General features: G+C 36.9%; 1 protein-coding gene across 1 annotated transcript in view; it reads right to left on the reverse strand.

The window, feature by feature from the left end:
- The window catches only part of CNTN6 (contactin 6), a 290,327-nt gene that overhangs the window by 234,046 nt on the left and 34,211 nt on the right, over positions 1–22,070 (reverse strand).

A 22,070-nucleotide genomic window follows, 5' to 3' on the forward strand; every position in this document is an offset into this window, starting at 1 on the left:
AGTTTCCATATTTTCAGGTCATATTTTCAAACTTTCAGTTCACACCTGAGATATACTTATCATTTGTTATGAGATTTGACACAGTAGATAATGGGCTGAAAGGCAATTCAATTGAACGTATTATGTGGATAAAAACTTTTATTCATATAATTTTGAATAATTGCTTTTGACATGTTAATGAGGATTAAAAACATATTAAACCAACTCCTGTAATTCTGTTGTTGCTTTTATTTGTGATTCTAGGTCATTAGAAAGAGGATAAAATACTACTCTTACAATCACAACAGTGATTTTATAAATTTCATGGTCTTCTCTAAGTTTTTTTATTACTTTTTTTTGAGAATATATTCATTCAGAAACATCATCTTTCCTAATGTTACCAGCACTAATATTAGTATCGTGCTACAAAATTTGTACCAGAAATGAATTTCTGGAAGTGTTATCTTTCAAATATGAGACATTATTTTCTTATGGTGTTACATTATAATTTTCTCGAATTTATTTTCACATTTAAGATATCTAATAATAAATGAAATTAAGATCAAGTGTTTTGTGTTCTTTACTCCAAAAAAGAAATCTAATAATAGATTCTTAAAATTCATGATTTTTAAAAAACAAAAAACAAAAAACTCATCATCTCAAAAAAATATATATAGAATAAGCTCAGAATAAATTCACCTAGATCACATTTGATAAAGTGATTATATATCAAATGAAACGATCCTTTGGGAACCTTTACCTTATTGAAAATATACATTTCTTGCAACTTTAAATACCTTTTGGAAGTATGTGAACTTTATATGTGAATCTAACAAAAATGAAATTTTGATCACTTCCTGATATATTTTTTAATTTAAAAAATATTTCTTTTCTTTCTGTTGCTAATTTTTTCACCTTAAGTTAACAACACTGACCACATAAATGCTTTTTATAAACTCTAAGTTAAAGGCTTTCAAATTTAATCAAGGAATAAAAACCACATTGAAAACAAATAATATTCAGGTTAATGAATATGCTATGTTGATGTGATAATTTTTTTTCACAAATTCTTCCTTTCCATTGCTTTTGGCACCACCTATTCTAAACCTTAAACTACTTATATTTAAATTAAATCATATTCCATATCAATTCTTCACTTATAATTTGTTCAACAAATTTTTATTTATCTATACCCTTATATCCATTCTCTGAAAGACATTAGATTCTTAGGTGTTAGTGATAAATCTAAGACCCTTTGTTCCCCTCAAGGTTCTGGCATCTTATGACAGATGACATTTAAGAAAACAACAAAATCAATCACAGATATATACATTGGTGAATAGTTATGTGTGGTAAATATGGTAATGCTTTGAACTAAAAAATGAGATTTATGAGATCTATGGGGTGGGGTTCAAGCAGCATTTTTGAGCTGAAGCCTGAAGGACAGGTAGCTGTTAGCCAGGCAAATAGTGGCTGTACATGGTGTGAGGGGAGTAGGTCTGCAGGGAGTAATATGGGTAAGGACGGAGAATGAGACTAGCAGCCTAAGCAAAAGGGAGAAAGTAGGGCATGGTCCTGAAGCAGGACTAAGTTTGCATTTTCAAAGACTTGAAAAGGATCCAGTTTCATTCTCAGAGGGACAATGGCAAGAGACAACAGGTGGAAAAGGAGAAAGAGGCTCAAATATGCAAGGCCCATAGGCCATGTTAACAAGTATTGGTGTCATACTTTCAAATTATAATTGAGGATTTTAATCAGAAAAAGTCAACTTAATTTACCTCTTATAAACATCACTCTGGGTGATGCGGAGAATGATAGGGATGGAGTAAAACGTGGACTTACACAGATAAGTTAAGAAGTTACTTTAGTAGTCCAATAAAGGGATACTGATGGTTTGACAAGAGTAGTGGAATCTAAGATAAATAAAATGGGATCTCTGAATAGCCCTGCTGCCTGAAATCTCTTGTCCTTTCCATGCATGGAATATTACAAACAAAACTACCTACCTAAAACAAAGGTTTGGTTCAATTATGCCAGCATTCTAAAACCTGTGATCGCTCTCTATTGCATAATCATCCAAAGTATTTGGAATGCTATTGAAGGCAACATACAATAAATTTCTGACTATTCTTTTCCAGCAAGATTATTCAGTAAATACTTCCAGTATAGGCTCATGGATCTACTAATTATTTTGCATATGTATTATACATTGTCTCCGTATGCATGCTCTCTGACTTGCATAGAACTCCCCATTGAAGCCTAAATCTTCCTTAAAAACCATGTAATGTTAGCATGACCACACATCCTTATTTTTCCCTGACAGTTTCTGTTTATTGAAATGTCAAAGCACAACTAATAACAGTACCCCTTTTTCCCAAAAGAATCGTGGTTTACAAGATAAATTATATGGCCAACTTATTTGATGAACATTCATTATTTTTTCCAACCCAACAATTCTTCCCTCTTCTTTTGATAAAAGCTGTGACTTTCTTTTGAGGAACAACTTCCCTAAGCATTCTCACTCCATATATATTGGAGTGGGAATGCCTCCACCTTGTAGTTCCAGGAATGAGGGTGTGACCAGGGCCTTGACAATCAGAAATCCATTCACCTCGGTACAGTGTTTTGTAAAAGGAGGGGCATGTAAGCCAAACCAATGACAATCAAAGTCAGGACCTCTGTCAATATTACTAGGATGATTAAGTTGCTAAAATATAAATCTGTTGATCCAATATAATATATTTCACGAGGGATGTCTTGACCCAATTTTGTAAACATGGCTAAAAACTCTCAATTCCAAAAAAAAAAAAAAAACACCTCTCAATTCCCTTTGGCAGAGTTGGCTTAGCCTTCACCCCAACTATCCCTCTTACAGAACCTAATACTCCTGAGCTATAATGCATACCATCCCAATTTCCAGAAGCCTCCAGATACCTGAAACCTAGGAATGGTTGCTTTTTCCTTGGGCTGGTATAATTATCCAAAATACCCAATCTCTCAGAAGCCCACAAAATCTAGCTAATCCTACCTCATGTACCATCCATGAGCTGCTTCTTAGACTCCCAGCTTGCTTTTATCCTGTCAAGAGTTCTGCTTCATCTATTCCAGTTTCATATATCTGAGTGTTACTGTGTTGTTTTCTGCCATTCAAAAAACCTATAATCATACCTGATATCATGAAATTATGAAACCATCTGTCATGCTTAAACCCCTGGAATTTCCAGATGCGAATCAATAAAAAGAATTTTTTGCCTAATCCAATTTATGTTGTAGGTTTATCTCTTGCAACCATAATCATCAGAACATCGCATTCATTCTTTACCCTGTATTTATATGAAGTGTTTCTTAAAGACCCCAGAGCAAACTGACATGATATACCTCCCAAGACTTGTATTCATCAAAGTCTCCACTGTACTGCCAGAGTTTTTGTGTCTTACCTTTAAGATAAACACCATATGTAATACTTGCAACAAGAGTTGGTGTAGTACGTAACGTAGAGTTCATAGTTATGCCATAGTCTGTGCTTGGTTTGTACCTGATGGCCAGACAATCTAGTATTATCAAGAAAAAGACGAAACTGGGAACCTAAAGACGTTGCTTCTACTATTGTCTCTTTCTCCTAACCAGCTGGATAATTCATTTACAATCACACTGACTGCCACTTTCCTCTTATGAAAATGGAGGTTTGACCTAGAGAATACCTTTATATTTCTTCCAGCTCTAATATTCTAACATTGTTCAATTCAACCCAGTGTACAATTACAAAGCAAATATTGCCCTTCACCACCTGACTCTTTATCAGCATTCTGTAATGAAGGCAGAGCCCAGGAGATATTTCCTTTGGCAATATTTTATAAAAATAGGTTAAATAGCTATTATTTATATATCAGTTGTCATTTGTAAAAGTTCCATCCATAGAAGTTTAGATTACCTGAGGAAGGAAAGTACTCTAGCTCAGTGAGAATAATCCAGATCAGAGGATGCTGGTTATTTACTCACAGCAAAATGGCCTAGAAATATTCAATAAGTAAAATTTATGCTGGTCACTGACACACAAAATAGCCATAGGAATTATTTCTAGTTTCCTATAATCCTAAATATTGTTTGAGGCAAAATAAAGGAGGCCAATATATAAACTTAAAAGAATTTCCAGAAGCTCTAAAGAAGTTTCAAAAATGCATCACCAGCACTTTGTTTTAGATGAAAATTTTAGGCCATGCAATCTTTTAAATATTACTTTGACCTAGAAAACCAGGTGTATTGGTTCATGACACGACTGCTAAGTTACTGTTGCATTATTACTGAACATACTCTGTCCTCTTTAGACCATGTGTGTTTCCTTTTTCTCTGGTGGAGTTTCTCAATGTAAAAGTATCAAATTTGAACACTTCAACAAAAGAATATGCATAGGTTCCCCATCCCTTTCTTGCAATTCCAGAATCTATCTTTTCTAAATCTCTGAAAATTAAAATATCCTTGTAAAGTAGATGGCAAAATTCGCTGGGTGGCAAAACTGGTCTTAAATTAATGTGAGGTTTTTTAGTCTGTTTTATCCAACTTACCATGTGTATTTACATGTTTTGCTGCTAAACCAGAAATGCTGGTTGACTGAGCCATTGTCCACCAGAGGTGTCGTCTAAATACACATGAAATTGTACCACAGTGTCTTTTAAACACTAAAATAGGGATCAGAAAACCAGATATTGCTGACAAAATTTGATCCCCTGTTTCTGTAAATAAAGTTTCACTGGAACCCAACATGACTGCTTATTTATGTACTGTGTATGGCTGTTTTGGGGCTACAAAGCCAGAGTTGAATACTTATAGCAGATGAGACCATATGACCCTCAAAACTTAAAATATTTATTATCTGGTCCTTTAGACATTTAGCTCCTGGAAATTCTTTCATTCATCCCTACTCTAATATATTCTAAACTCTAAAATACATTTGGCTGTAAAGATTTCAGGTAAAAGATTGTGGAACTGTTTTTATGTAACCCTATGTATACACTCAGCAAAAATATCTTGTTAAGTTTAGCAGGACAAAAAGCGTACTGTATTTGTAAGTAGCTTCAGCCAGGGAGTGTCCTGCCTTAAATCGACCTCTTTAAGGGGCACCTGGGTGGCTCAGTAAGTTAAGCATGCAACTTTGGCTTAGGTCATGATCTCACAGTTCATGACTTTGAGCCCCGTGTCAGGTCCTGCGCTGTCAGTGAGAAGCCTGCTTTGGATCCTCAGCCTCCCTCTCTCTCTGCCCCTCCCCTGCTTGTACTCTCTCTATCATAAATAAATACACTTTAAAATTTTAAAAAATACTGACCTCTTTGTACCATGTATTGTTGACCAGCATCTAACCCCAGAAGGCAGCTAAGAGAAGAATTCTGAAGCAAGTGCCGTGACTGTGAGGTCATACCTAATATTAATTATTCTTAACCCAGACAGCACAAAACAGTATCTTTGCATGGTTCAGAATAATTGTACTTTTAGAAATAGAAAGCTGCCATCAATCTACCCCTTGGCTATGAAACTATTCATCAGTCTAGGAATTGGATAAGATTGCCAATAAATCAGGAATTATCAAAAAAGTCAAGCATTGGTTAAACCGCAAGCAGCCACGAAATTTGGTGGGGGGGGGGGGCTGCTGTTGTCATGTGCAGCTGTGATACTCCAGCAGACATGGGAGACAATGGGATTTATCAAAAGAGAGAAATTTTTTTTCTTTTAGAAGAGAGTTTTCCAACTTCTGTTTGCACTGGGAACTAGGGACAGGGGCTTAAATAAAAAGGCAGGTGGATGTGCATGCGTAGCTCTGCAACAAGCCTTTGAAAGGGGCTCATACAGGATTCTAGTTGGTACTCACCAACCGTACTTACAAACTTCACAAAATGCTTAAGATGACCCAATACATTACATTGAAGGACAAGAGGAAAACATAGGAAGTTATTCTTGTCTAACTACCAGTCTGATGCTCTTTAATAATAGATTTATCTAGGTGACACCAGTTTGGATGATAGAGAATTGTTCATTAATACATACTCTTTACAGAAATCCTCAGGTTAATTACAAATTATACCTCTTTCTTACCTCTTTTGGACTATGTGAAATGATTTTCTCAGTTTGATAGGGAAAAAAATGTAACTACTGCTACTACTAATGGCTTGGTGATTGCTCTAAATACAGGGAAACAGAATGGCCCATGCAGAAATATTACTTAAAATATTGGCCAACTTCTGTCTCTAATTGTGTCTTACTTATGTTGCTTTAGCAGGAATGGAAACCATTGTTGAAAGTGCATTAGTCCTAATGGGTTTTATTCTTCCTCTACTTACAACAACATTGCTTTGACATTAAAGAATTTTGTAGCAGAGATCAAGATCCATTTTCAGATTGCATGTTCATCATCAGAACAAATGTGCTCGGCACTAATTGCCTTTTTGTTTTTAATTGACCAGTTAATTAACTGCAACAGATAAATTAAAAATCCCAAATCCATTTTCTTCAGGTAGCTCCACTGTTGTATTTTAACATGATAAAATTCTGTGGATGGACAGAAGAAAAGATGCTTAACAATTTTTACAATAGATTTCCAACCTCAGCATTCATGGAGTTATTTACTATCAAACTGAATCAATAATAAATTAAAAAATGAAATATTTACGATCTGAAAAAATCTGGCTTTGTCTAGGAAACCTCAACTGCCATTAAGTCAGGCAAAGTAGCAAGATAAATTGTACCATCACATTCTTTGTTTTCAGAATATAATGCTATCACTTATGATAATTGTTATGCCAGCTGTCAAAATAGGCAGTCATAATAGATGATAGATTAGTAGAAAGATATAACACAGCGTGTTTAATGCAATCATAGAAGAAGTATTACTTCTTTTCTTAGAGGAGGCATGATTACATGTTAAGTTGTTAACAGCACGAAATAAATGCAAATATGTTTCTTATGAAAATAGTTAGAATAATTTCTACATTGTTTTTTTTTTTCTTAGAGCAACCAAGCTGTAGAGCTCAGTCTTCAATATAGTTTATCCCATATGCCTCTGCTTAGGTAGCGGAGTCTTGCTGAATGAGATCAGTATGGGTGTACCTGGGTGGCTCAGTCGGCTGAGTAGCCAACTCTTGATTTCAGCTCAGGTCATGATCTCATGGTTCATGGGGTCAAGCCCCACATGAGGCTCTGTGGTGGCAGCATAGAGCATGTTTGGGATTTTCTTCCCCCCGCCCTCTCTCTCAAAATAAATAAATAAACATTAAAAAAGAAAAGAAAAGAAAGAAATCGGTATGGAGAAACTTATTTTCCAACTGCGAAAAAAATCATTCATCCAATGGGTTGCAGAATTTAAAGCAAATATATAGATAATACAGGCACAGTTCTTTGCTTTCATAGGGAAGGGCACTGAGGCCTAGAACATGTAAATATTTATCCCAGTTCAGTTTATAATCTAGAGTAGACCTGGGACTTGTGGGCAGAAGCCTGACAGAGGGTTCACCTTACTATTTTTCCCTCTTGATCTGTGCCATGGGACTTGCCACCCAAGTATATCTTCTGCTTCTATGAGCCCATTTTCCCAAATACAAAATGCAGATAGCTATACCTCATAGGAATGTTCTCAGTATTTACATTAATCAGAGTAAGATAATGCAGAATGGGTGATACTAGTTTAGAGGATTTGTAATGTCCACTCTCCACTCCTAAAAGGGCGGCAAGAAATATTTGTTCAGCCAAATCTTAAGTTTATTAGACTTACTGCAGAAAAGAATATAACTTGACATAGTCTTAGCACTACCTCGGAAGGGGAAGTTATGGATGATATATATAAGATTTTATGGCCTGAGCTGAGTGATTTTAAGATTGTTCTTGCAAGACGAGAACCTGAGTAGGACTGGGCACAGTTTATGGAATAATAGCTTTAGATTGATGGGCACCATGAGGTGAGACTCTTGATGTGGGTCTTGAAATGTAAGTTTTATCCTGAGGAAGCAAATATCTCCTGAAGCAAATAACTAAATGATTTTTTTTCTTTCAGTATCATTTAACACAGGAATAGGAATATGCCCGTTTTAGTTCTCAGTATAATAGAACGGATGGACTGCTAACCAACCGCGAAAACAGAAGTCAGGAAACTTTTCCTTAAAGGATCAGATAGTAAATACTTTGAGTTTTGCACATCATTTGGCCTTTGTCACCACAATTTAAACTGGACTGCTGTGGCATAAAAGCAGCCAGAGACAAGACAGTAACAAATGGAGTGTCTGTATTCTAATAAAACTTTATTTACCAAAAAACAATCAAGGATAGGGTTTAGTTCAAGGCTGCAGTTTACCAATCCCTGGCTTAAGAATGACATAGAGAGGAGCTGATGGGGATAGCAAGCATATCAGATAATAAATTTCAGAAATATCTGGATTACAAAGAACAAAGTATATGCATTTATTCCATTACTGTTAATCCAGGTATTTTTTGAACTTTGTGACTGTAAGATGATATATATGATTTGACATATATTATATATGTAACATATATATATGTATGAAGTATTTTTGTGTTGTTTTGTCTTTGGGGAAAATATCAATAGACTTATCTGGGGAGCAGTATTATAGCAGCAGAGAAAACAGAAACCCTTTCATTTCTTTCTATGCTCAAGGAAAACTAGTCAGAATATGCGAATTTTTTAAATTGTTTTATGCTTTGCTACATTTTTCACATTAAAGAAAAACAAAAAACAAACACATAAGTATAGGCCAAAAAATAATCTAAATCTAGCAAAATTGTATTAATAGAAATACATATTAAATCTTACACTTACGTTTAAAAAATTGATCTACTTATTTAGAACTGGAGTAGGGTGTAGAAAGTGACTTTATATCAATCCATGGTTAAAAAAGAACACAACACACACACATGGGATGATTCTAGGCCAACATTCAAGACCTGCCTATTTTTTACATAGTGGCCAAAAATCAGATATAACCAAGACTGCATTAATAAAAGCATAGTGGTCAAAACAAGGGAGGTGTTATTTCTGTCTTAACCTATACTTATGTAACCACATAGAGGGACTGTATTCTCTTCTAAACATCATGGTTTAAGAGGAATTTTGACAGATTGAAACTCCCTCCTGGGGAGCAGGGCAAGGATGATGAAGTGCCTGGGAGCTTATGAGGGTCAGAAGAAAGAAATGAGTGTGTTTAGCCTGGAGAAGAGACGATTTAGCTGGCAGAGGAGAGCCATCTTCAAAAATGTGAAGGGCTGTCTTGTGGAAGAAGGATTAGACTTATTATTTGTGTCTCAGGAGAGCAGAACTGTGACCAAAGGGTAGACATTTCAGGGCAGCAAATTTCAGCTTAATATCAGCCCAGAACATTTTAACAAGTAGAATTGTTTAGCCGGTGGTTAAGTATACTGGCTGTGAAACCTAGGCAGCCTGGGTTTCTATCACACAACCTACAGATGTTTAATAGCTTTGTGACTTTAGAGGAAGTAAAATGGCCTCTCTGAGCCTGAGTTTCACGATAATTGTAATGGAGAGAGGAGTATCTACTGCTTGGGGTTTATGTGAGTATTCCATGAAATTGTTCCTACATAGAGTAAAAGTGAAATGGTTTCTCCTTGAGATACCAAGTTCTTTATCATTACGAGTATATGAGATGATATACTTTTCTGGATATTATAGAGGGCACTTCTGCATCAAGGAGAAGGTTAAACTAGATGGCCTCTTAAGCCCTTCTACACTTGTAGGTGTTTTATTCTATATAAAAGCAGGAAGCCAGAAATCCCCTGGACCAGGTGTCATTAAGCAGTGGTCCAAAAGTGGGATTTTTCATAGCAGAGTGTTTAAACATTGGGAAACCCATATAAAAATGAACATTTGGGCTTACCTTTAACTCTTTTTCTAATGTTTTTATTTATTTTTGAGAGAGAGAGAGAGAGAGAGAGAGAGAGAGAGAGAGAAATGGAGACACAGAATCCGAAGCAGGCTCCAGGCTCAGACGTGTCAGCACACAGCCTGATAATGTGGGGCCTGAACTCACCAACTGCAAGATCATGACTTGAGCTGAAGTTGGATGCTCAACTGACTGAGCCACACAGGCGCCCCTGCACTTCTCTTGAAATATCTAAAGATTTTGCATCACTGAGTCCATATTTCCACACAATAACAACACAACAAAAAATAACTACACAACAAAAAAGCATGAGCAACGACAACCAGTCTTGGGGGTGCCTGGGTGGCTCAGTCGGTTAAACGTCCAACTTCAGCTCAGGTCATTATCTCTCAGTCTGTGAGTTCGAGCCCTGCGTTGGTCTCTGTGCTGACAGCTCAGAGCTTGGAGCCTGTTTTAGCTTCTGTGTCTCCCTCTCTCTCTGATGCTCCCCCACTCATGCTCTGTCTCTGTCTCAAAAATAAATAAATGTTATTTAAAAAAAAAAAAAAAACAACAACCAGTCTCAGGAATGTGTGGCTCTTTTCTACAGTGTGCCTTAGTCTGGAGGACCTCAACTGTCTAACACCGAGTCCATCTCACTCTTTCATACCACCTGCTTGGTTTCTGCCATCTCTGCCTGATACCAGCTGGACAAGATACCTGGAAGCAGAGTCTGTTTGGATTGTATGACAGCATGGAAAAATAGAAGGAGGAGGAGCAAGAATGAGATACCCGGGGGCTGACTGAAAGGGAAGAGCACAAGAAGAACAGTAATATGTCTATTCTGAATACAGACCAGGTCCCAGGCTCTATGCCAAGGACTGTACGTGCACTATCTCACCTAATTTTCACAGCAGCCTATGAAGTAGGTACCATGACTGCTCTCATCATACAGGTGAGGGAACTAGAGCTGGGAGGGGTAGGGAACTGGACAAAGCGCACCCAGTGGCAGAAAAGTCCCTTAGCTGACTAGTATCTGTTCATATCCATAGCCTGTTGCTTTCTACCACAATGGTCAATTTTATAGACTTTACAATTTTGCCCAAAGCTGGCTCTGGGAGATTCAGTTCAAATTTCTTAGCATTTAAAAAAAGAAAGACCTTTCCATATTAAAGTTGTAAATGGATGATTCCGCCTTCAGTGTGAATAATTTGACCTGTTATAAAGCTATATGGCACTGGGCAAGGGTTTACAGTGTGTGCTTTTCAGGCTTAAAAAAAAAAAGCAGCATGCAGTCAGATATGCAAAATACTAGGTCAAATGAGGTAAACAAATTGCTTTCCTGCAGGATTTTCCAGGGTCTCTTCTACTTGGAAGTATAATGTAACATTGGAAGAGAAAGGTATAGAATGTAGCATTTCTGACTTCTATGATCTTGGGATCCTGTTTTCTGCAGTGCGTTTTCTAGGGTGAATGCTCCATAAAAACACTTGGGGAAAACCTGATCCAGACAAAAGAGCCCAGGACCAGAAATGCTAAGGTCTCTGAGTCCCACCTCTGCCAATAGCTAATGATATAATATAAGTCTTGCAACCTCTATTCTTAGGTTGCTTACGGTAAATATTGGGACAGTAGTTATCTGTCCTACTGGCTGCTCCTACTTTTGTAGGGATCAACTAAATAAAAGATTTGAAAGAAATATCTAAGTTGGAGAAAGCCCAAGATATACATAAGGGATTAAATTACTAAAGTGTCTCTCTCCTGCATAACTGATCAGGAAAATTGGCTGAATTCTAACCCCTTTCATGCCAATCAGTGATTTTCTGACCACATTTAATAGTGTACCTTCTTTTTTTAATGCCTAGATGTGTGAATTTTCTGACCTTCCTGGAAAAGAATTGCGAAAAGAAAATCTATATATTCATATCATTATGAATACATTAAGACTATGCAGTTACAGGCTCTCTGCTGAGAAAGAACACACTTTCTTCCAAGGCTATACATTATGGGAGAAAGGGTAAAAAAAAATAGTGAACACTCACAGCAGGATGTACACTGATTCCATTCTGTTCCTTTTGGCTAAGGTTCATGGTCCCCGGCCCCTGGACAATTGGACCTTTTGCCTTCTCTTCCATCAACCTGTCCCCTGATATGTGCTCCCATTGGCAGTCCTGACCTCATGGAAATGGAAGTCGCCTCAGGAGGAAAATGCAGTTGCCTGTCAACATTGTTATTGCAAAAGTCTGGGAAAGTCCTCTGCTATTGAGTGGCTAGAATTTTGAAAACAATAAAAATAAAAAGGGAAGAAGGAAAAAAATGATTCATTTGGGAACAGGGAATGCCATTATACCTCAGTCTCTTAAACACCCCATTCCTTGGTGTTTTGGAGTTACAGAAATGCTGATCAGGATCTCTTGTTGAAGGTGTGTTATTCCTGTTAAATACATGGGCCCTGAGAGGAGAGTCTGTGGCAAGAGGCATGGGGGACTGACTTCATTCCCAGGCCAAGGCACATTCTATCTCCTTTGGAGATAGCCCCTGAAAGCTAAATAAATGTATCTGTGGACCTGATGAGACACTTTCCCAAGGGCAGGGTGTTAAGATATTATCACAGAATCCCCCCACTTCACATCTGCTTCTTGCCCTCTTGCTAAGAAGACTTAACTGTCTTCTACTATTTAAAAAAATATGTTTATTTATTTTTGAGAAAGGGAGAGACTGAGGGCAAGTAGGGGAGGGGCAGAGAGAGAGGGAGGCACAGAATCTGAAGCAGACTCCAGGCTCTGAGCTGTCAGCATGGAGTCCAACATGGGGCTCAAACTCATGAACTATGAGATCATGACCTGAGCTGAAATTGGATGCTTAACCGACTGAGCCACCCAGGCGTCTCCCTTCTCATATTTAAAACTCCTGTTTTTATAAATTGTACCTACTTTTGTTAACTGGTTTATAGTGTGAAAGGTACTTTCTCAAATAAAATGTCTCCTTTTGATTTCTTAAATATACCAGGAAAAAGAAAGTGAGGCTTAGAAAGATTAACGAGCTTTCCTAGAACCACACAGGAAGGAGTGTCCATACTCTTTTAAAAACATTGGTTTGTATTTTGCACGTTACAAATTTGGGTGATTTGAGACAACACTGTGATCCTAATTTGCATTCAGACCTAGGTGAGCCTTGTGAGGTGTTAACAGTGGGAGGAAGTAAAAAGATGATGTGAAAACCATACTCAGAGGAAAGGAGAAGTGCCCTCTGCAGAACATTCCCAAGGGTAGGCTGGCCCAGAAAAAATGAAGGACCAGGAATCCAAAGGGCTCAAAGAGAGTCCACCACTTCCTGTAATCAGCAACATAATTGCAGTAAATTCGGTGACATTTTGGGTCTCAGAATTCTAAACCGAGATGGGAGAGCAGGCAATTCAACAGATAACTAGGAGGGAAACTTCCAAATAATGTAACACTACTTCAAGTGTTAGGTCAAAAGCACATAGATAGTATGTACCTGAGCTGGAGCTTGTACCCAGATCTTTTTTTTAATGTTTACTATTTTGAGAGAGAGAGAGAGAGAGAGAGAGAGAGAGAGAGAGAGCGCATGAGCAGAAGAGAGAGGCCGAGCGAGGAAAGAGAGAATCTCAAGCAGGCTCAGCGCAGAGCCTGATGAGGGGTTCAATCTCACAGACCATGAGATTATGACTGAGCCAAAATTAGGAGTCAGAGGCTTAACCGACTGAGCCACCCAGGTGCCCCTGTATCCAGATCTTTTGATTTCAAGACAAGGGCCCTTTTCATATTGTACACAGGAAGCACAGGATTGTGGTCAGCTATCTGGATATATGTGTTTGGAATTACTCTGAAAAGAATACAAATTGGCTTCTAGCATAGGAGGCAGGGTGAATGTAAAGGTAGTTTGGGGAAAAAGTTCTAAGGAAGGAAGGGCTAAGGAGACTAAGGGCAGAGTGTTGCTCTCCAAGATGACATTGGTTCTGTCGTACAATCCATGTCTCAAGGGAAATGAGAAGAAAAATAGTCATTGATTCAGTGGTTCTGTGGACTCTACAAGAGATAACAGTGGTAGGAAAGAGTCCATTCTTTGTAGCCAAGCTGCTAATTTGAGTCCAGCCTCTGTCTCTCACAAGGAGAAGACGTCATACAGGTTATTTAACGCTTTTGTGCTTTAGTTTCCTTATCAGTAAAATGAGGATAATAATAATCATAGCATCTTTCCAGGTTTAAGGTGAGGATATGTTAATTGATATAAACTGCTTAGAACACTATCTCATATGAAGTCAGGACTCAATAAATAATAGCTGCTATTATTATTGTCATCATTATTATCATTACTAAGTACAAAAAAAAATAAAAGATCATATCATTTTCAAGGATGCTCCTGTCTTTGATTATGTTGGTCCATCTTCCAAGAATTCTCTTATTTTAGCATTCTGCCAAGATTCAATGACCTTTATTCCATGAAGATTTGTATTATACCTTCATCAAGAAATGCTTTTGCTTTCCTTGCAACACCTAATGGATTTATCTTTAATGAAGGAATGGATAAAATATTTAAATATGGCTGCTTTTTTCACGATATATTTTGTATCATCTATTTTTCAGGGTTGTGTTTGTGTGCATGTGTGTGTGTGTGTGTGTGTGTGTGTGCACCCTTGTACACAGGAGGGGTTAAGTTACAATAATTCACTGAGTAAATGGGTGATTTGTTGGTACTTTTGAGTGACTTAAATGTATTTCAGGGTGTTATGGGAAAAGCCATCCACAAGCAATAATTTTGAGTGTCACTGTTCTCTTTGTTATCTTGATGGAATTTAGTACAATCTCCTTGAAGGGTGATGCACTAGACCTTTTAAATAAAGGGGATGAAGAGAAGTAAGTACGCTTAACCTGGACGACCTGCCTTCAAGAGACTGAACTGTGGAGAATGAGAAAATAAGAGAAGGAAGAACTCTTTTTGCACTACAGTGACTCAAGGCAAGAATGATATCACCCATGCACCTCTTCACATCTTTTGTACCCATGTGTCTGTTGTGGCATCAATGGGACAAGTCACTCTCTACATCTCCAGAAGAAGTGCATAACTTCTAGGCAAAGGCAACACCTTCAGATTCTGCATCTGGATCTCCAGTAGCTTAAACCTGCCCTCCCAAATACCAAATGGTACCCAGGCACAAGACATTTTTGGCCTACTGGTTGCCAGCAGATTTTAAAAGTTTGAAAATGTATTGATCATGATGCAAGACGTTATTCAGAGGTTTCAGCCTCAAAGACCTACAAGCACAGCTGCATATTTCACAAGTTTCAGGCCCAATCTGATTGTCAATTCCCAGAATACACTAGTTTTTCAGTGGATGTACATATATAAATAAACTAAGTGTATACAGAAAAGCACGTATATCTTTTCTTTCCAAATTGCCTTCCTTCACTCTACCTGATATAAACTCCCTGATGTCCTGGCCAGAGTAGTATTTTTGGCACAATATTGTTCCTGATTTCTCTATTGCCTCCTGGGGACCTGCCTTTCAAACATCTAATGTGAATATTCTCATGAATGCCAATGATATACAGCTACATTTTTCCTTCAAACTTTTCATCCCCCAGGCACTCTGAGTACTCTGTGACTACTTCCAAGATATCCATAAGTAGATGAATAGCAATTACTTGTAATAGAGGGTAGAAAAGGCAAGGGCATTTTTATTGGTTCTGGGAAGATTTAACTACATTGATACAGCATTTACTGAAAATCCCCATCACCCTCAGAGGATGACGAATGGCTACCTCCATCTCAGCTCTGCCCTGGGAGATTCCTGGGTACAAAGTGCCCTGAGGTCTTCCTTCCCACACAGAGAAATTTGTCTCCATTCATTCTCACATGTTAACTTCACTTGAGTTTAGTGAGCAGTGAACACTTTATTCACTCCCAATTCAAATCAAAATAAAGGTTTAATTTGCTTCCCTGTCTTCTGGGCCTAATTTCCCTTCAATGAAAACTCATACTCCCATTAACTCAAGGAGAAAAACCCCCTAAGTAGCCTTTGATTAGACTCTGAAAGACTAACTGTTCATGTGGAAGCCTGCACACAGCTCCCACCAGCATTAACAAGAAACTCCTTTTGTGGATGTACCACATATCCCAGGGCAGAACAGACTATGAGACATGACCAGCAGGCTTTATGTGACCAGTGGCCCATAATTCACAGTTCACCTACTTCTGAGTTCAAGTGTTGAATTTCTAGGATACATATCAGTCCTCCATCTCCCCAGCAGACCTACCATTTGCAGGTAGAATACCAAGACATCAACTCTTGCTAAGTGTCAATAACTTTTATCACACAAGAGATATCAGAGCAGGCTTGAGCAGAACTTGGTTTTATGGAACATCTCCAGGGTCTGCTTCTTATGTTAATGGGTCAGTCTCTCAGATGAGAAAAACAAAAACAAAAACAAAAACAAAACAAAACAAAACAAAACAACAGTTCTCAGTTCCTTTGCTGTTCTTTATATTCTATGACTTCCACTTATTATTTATATTCAAAGAATCTCTAGAGACAAAGCAAAAAAAGAAGTTCCACCTTAACAAAGAAAGGACTTACTCTCCCCAAATCTAAATTGAATTCCACTTGTCACGGTTGTTATAAACCAACTTAGAGTAAGATGACGAGTTGTATGTTGGCACAGAGGTAGAGCCTTACCTGTATATGTGTGTATCTTTTCATGCAGGTGGATTAATTTCTTTATCAGACATTATTTTCTTCTTTTGAGTTCCCCCCAAAGTAGACTGTGAATTAAGGAGATGAATTCAAGAAGTTGAGTTGGGAGGCAATCCCGAGAAACACCAGATGGGAAGTGATTATTCAGACAGAGGATGAAGATAAACGTTTGTTATCAGGCCTGTTATCAGTGTGCTCAACTGAACCTCAGTCTTTCCGGGAAACACTGGGTACAAAACAAAGTGCAGTTATCCCAACTGAGGGGCATAGAAGATGGGTATTTATTTATAGTTTCCCCATCCATTATTGATTGAGTGTTGCTTCTGGAAGCATTAACTCTCAGGCAATTCTACTTTGTCTTGCATGGAGGAAAGCATGTTTCCCACGTGAGAAAATAGAGATAGTTAGGTTTCCACAGTAGTAGCTTCTCTTCAGGGTTGTACTGGTGCATTGTGGGGGTGGATACTGGGGTGGGAGATTCATTCAGCAAATGGACAGCATCTGCTACAATTATTAAATCTTTGCCATCTATTAGACATAGGATTAGATATTAACCTTAAAACACAGTCAGCACCTTTTTATAAAGACTAGACTTCAAAAAGGATTTTTATTACGAGAATATCAAGGTTATTGCTATTAATCAATCTTCTTCTTTTGCAATTGGCTTTTTCATTAAGTAAAGAGAAGATAGAGAAGACAGGACTTTTAAAAGATAAATCACACTAAATATTAAGATTTGGCCTTTCAAACCAATTTTCAAACTCAAATATTAAGGAAACATATCTATGTATACCTAGACATATATGTATGCATATATTCAAAAGGATTTAGTAATTAACAAGGGTAATGATGAAAAGTTAAAAAAGAAGACAAGATATTTTATACAAATGAACAGTGCCTAATATTAAGAATTTCCAAAAGCATGACCTGGGATTTTCAATCAATAACTACTGATAAATACACAGAAACTCATATCTAAAACCAATTCATGTACCCTTAACATTCAAGTTATAGCATAGATGCCTCCAGCAGTTCTCATGTAGAAAGTGTTATATGTACCAACACTGATTCTGCAAACTTGTTGGAGTTAAGACAAACTTATTTGTATAGCACTTTGAATATTAGAATGCATTTCACATTCATGTTTACTTAAAATTCACAAATACATGTGAGAAAGGTATTATTTATATTTTAGGGAAAAAAAAAACCCTAAGAGATGAGAGTGAAAAATAACGTGACTTGCTTTATGTCACAAAACTAGGGAACGGTGAAGTCAAAAATCAGCCCCAATCTTCTAACTTGTGCCTACATGCACAAAGACAATGCATCCATAGGCACTATTTCACTCGGAACTTTTGGTCAGACCAACAGGACCAAATTTCTTGAGTTGCGTGTGAATGGAGTGTTTCCTGGGATGCAATATGTTGAGTTCTATAATCAGGACCATCCCAGGAAAATGGGGAGAAGTGAGACCTCTAAGTGGCCCTTAATATGCAAATAATTTTAAAAGCACATGCTGAAGTCTTTGGCACTTGTACTGTTCAGTATATGTTCTCCAGAGTCACAGTTCTATAATAGCACCCTTCGGGTCCTTTAAGACTGATAATATTTTATAATTCTTCTTTTCAAATGAATCCATTTTTCCCTAAATGATTTCCAAGAATGGCATTAGCTATGTTAGCATTCTAATATCCTTCCTAGAATGTATTTTTAACTCATTTTTCACTTATATCCATTTACATAAATATGAGAGAAACCATACAAATAAAAGAAGGCATATACCTAGTTGTTCCAATATTGAAACGAATATTAGATAAGAAATGAAAAAAAAAAAAAAAACCTACCTATCCAAAATGGCTTCATAGAACTTAATAGTACACAGAAAGCTTGAATTATTAGAAGTCCAATATCTTTCAATTTATAATTTGAATACATTGGGTTGCTAAAGGGACATTCAGAAGTTCTAAAGATATCATTTGATCAAAAACTTCAGAAACAAACAGCTCCCACAATATTGCTGTGTAATAGTGTGTATATCTATAGAAAGCTGTTAACATTCAACAGGAAAAAAAAAAAAATAGGTCAGTAGCTAGTGACTTTATCTTCTCCAAACCAGCATAGCTGAATTCCTTACTTTTAAACTCAGTGATTCCATCCTTGAGGCTTCTATAGGACAATCACTTATATATATATACCTAAGTTTTGCTATAGGTACTATCTCTAATTTTCTGTGTGTCTTTGAGAACATACTTTGCTTGTTTGCATGCCAGTTGTTTACCTGATAAATCATGGAGCAGGGAGGAAATTGAATAGATTGAATTAGAGAAGTTGACCTGATGACAAGGATCATGATAGTTGGCCCTAGGTTAATGGAGGATCACAAGGTGGGTGGGCCCACTCAGTATCTTAGCCACACAGGTCCTCCTGTTCACTTCCAGGTATCATCATGTGGGCATGAGTGTAACAAAGTAAGCATTATGTAACAGAATATCAAAAACACAAAGTTATGGTGCCTAAGTAATGTTGGCAGCTGTGGTATGAAAAAATATTCTGATGTGAGAGAAAGAAAGATAGCAATTTCAAAATGATGAGGTAATTGATGCAGATATTGACTGTATCTCTATAATTCAACCAATAATAAATTCATTAAACCATTTCAAGGTAAAATCTAACACTAGCTAGAGGGAAGGCAATTACATAAGTCTTACTAGCACATACTTAATTTAGAATGTTTCTTGTAGACAGTGCTTCCCTGCTGTAAAACTTTTGAACCGCTAGGCCCAGGAGTGGTTACTCACTCAATTTAAAAAATAAATAGCCTTTGCTACCACTCTCAATTTTTTTTTCTTGAACAATATATGTTATATGTATATTCACATAAATTGAATGGCTATATCAAATATTGAAGTTTCATATACTAAAAATATCAGTTCAACAATTGCTTTAGCTTAATGGAAGGCCTTAAAAAATTCTGGGAAAACAGAAAAGATCTTATCTTCATAAGTTAAGTTGTCTTACCCAGTGGGCAGGAATTCAACAACAAAAAAAAATACATTTAATGCTGAGAATACTTTATATCAAAGAAACAGATTAAAAAGTAAAAAAAAAAATAATCATTGTATTCCTTTCGTATACAAGACATGAAACTAATCTATTGGCTTCACAAATTTCCTCTGGTTGTGTCAGCCTAATCTAATAATTGGCTCTAGTTGAATCTTACGATTATAAGAAAATAATCAGATGGTCTATAGGCTTACATATATTTCTGACAGTAGATATCAATACAGATACATTTGACTTGAAATGTTTAGAACTCAAAGATTTTCAGGGGCGCCTGGGTGGCGCAGTCGGTTAAGCGTCCGACTTCAACCAGGTCACGATCTCGCGGTCCGTGAGTTCGAGCCCCACGTCAGGCTCTGGGCTGATGGCTCAGAGCCTGGAGCCTGTTTCCGATTCTGTGTCTCCCTCTCTCTCTGCCCCTCCCCCGTTCATGCTCTGTCTCTCTCTGTCCCAAAAATAAATAAACGTTGAAGAAAAAAAAAAATTAAAAAAAAAAAAGATTTTCTATAACTGAAAATAGATTTGGCTTATGACATACAAAGTATCAATCTTATGGAGTTTTCTTCCTTGTATCCTTATATAATAATATTATTGGAGTTTTCCTCCTTGTATCCTTATATAATAATATTATTGGTACACAATAAGAAACATTTCTATGAAGTTCCCATTTAATTAATAAATTATTTATTATAATTGACAGATAAATTGTGTTTTTGTGCTTGTATAATTATTATCAAACTGTGCTAGGGTACGTCCTTTATTTTTTTTTAAGTTTATTTATTTATTTTGAGAGACAGTGCTTGAGCAGGAGAGGGGAAGAGAGAGGGAGAGAGAAGATCCCAAGTAGGCTCCTCACCATCAGTGCAGACCCAGACGTGGTGCTCAAACTCACGAACCATGAGACCATGACCTGAGCCGAAACCAAGAGTGGGACACTTAAGTAACTGAGCCACCCAGGGGCCCCTAGGGTATGTCTTTTAGGCAACCATGTTTCCACATCTCTTAGTCGAGGAAAACAGGCATTTTTAACTTTGCTATTATATGTGCAAATAAATAAATACTTTTACAAAAGTATGTATAAAATATATATGGTACATAGAAAACATAGGAAATATATCTACTCATATAATTCATATAGCATATGTAGAATATTATTATAACAGCTATATATTGATTATATATTACATATTTCTATATTGTATATAGCCTATATTATTGTATGTATACATAGATATATAGATACAAATACATACAGCATTTAGAATGGTTAAGCCACCAGTGTTGTGTTGACAACCTATCAGACTATTAGGAGATAAGAGGATTCAGGACTAATGAGAAAAGTACTTTCTCCAAATGGCTTTCCTTCTATCCTTCCTTTGGTCATGTGGGAAGTTCCTAGCTGGTGTTAGCAGGAGGAGGCATGTGGAAGACACACAAGAAGAACCACTAAATGTAAAGGTTATGCAATCTTTGTGAAAGCTTTTTTCATTTTTTTTTTTTTTGGCCTTACCCAGGGCATTATTTTAAGTCCCTAAAATGTGATATCTGCAACCAAAAAAACTAATTTAACAAATATTGATTGATGACCTGCTAAGTGCTCTTCATGTTAGTGATTAAAAAAAAAAATAATAAACAAGGCAAACATGGCCCCTGCCCTCTTGGAGCTGTTATTCTAAAGACGGTGCTAGGAGAGACAAAAAGAAAATAGCCAGAATCACAATAAATAAAGATTGCATTAAGTAATAAGAAGGCAGTAAATGGGGGCATCTGGGTGGCTCAGCTGGGTTAAGCATCTGACTCTTGAGTTCAGTTCAGATCATGATTTCACAGTTTGTGAGACTGATGCCCACATTAGGGTCTGTGCTGATGCACAGAGCCTGCATGGGATTTTCTCTCTCCTTCTTTCTCTGCCCCTCCCCTGTTTGTCCTCTCTCTCTTTTTCAAGATAAATAAATAAACATTAAAAAATGGAAGTAAGTGGAATAATAAGACAGTGACCTGGGGTATAACGAGGTGGGGAGTCATTGCTCTCTTTTAAATAAGCTGATTAGGGAAGATCAAATCTCTGAAAATCCTTCCACCTAAATATACTGCTAAAATATTGCCTTACTGTATGCTAAGACGAAGGTGAGGAATGAGCCTAAAGACCAGATTTACCTTAACCAGAATTATGAGAATTATTTTAATAAGCATCTATAGTCAGTACATACTCATATCCATGTATACTTTTTTTAATGTATCAAGTACTGATTAACTTTCTTTTCAGTTCTTTACATTGCAGAACAGGAAATGGAGGCTCAGAATGTCTGTAAGCAAAATAAGTTAATAAAATCTGAACCTTCTCCAAACAGTTCTCAATTTAAGTATTTGGACAAATGTACAGGAAGACAAAAATACTCTGAGGAACATAATATGCATTTAGAAGATTGTTAGATCTTGGCAAA

This window comes from Puma concolor, chromosome A2, assembly GCF_028749965.1.
Source record: "Puma concolor isolate L17-30 chromosome A2, mPumCon1.1.hap2, whole genome shotgun sequence".
Classification (NCBI taxonomy): Eukaryota; Metazoa; Chordata; class Mammalia; order Carnivora; family Felidae; genus Puma; species Puma concolor.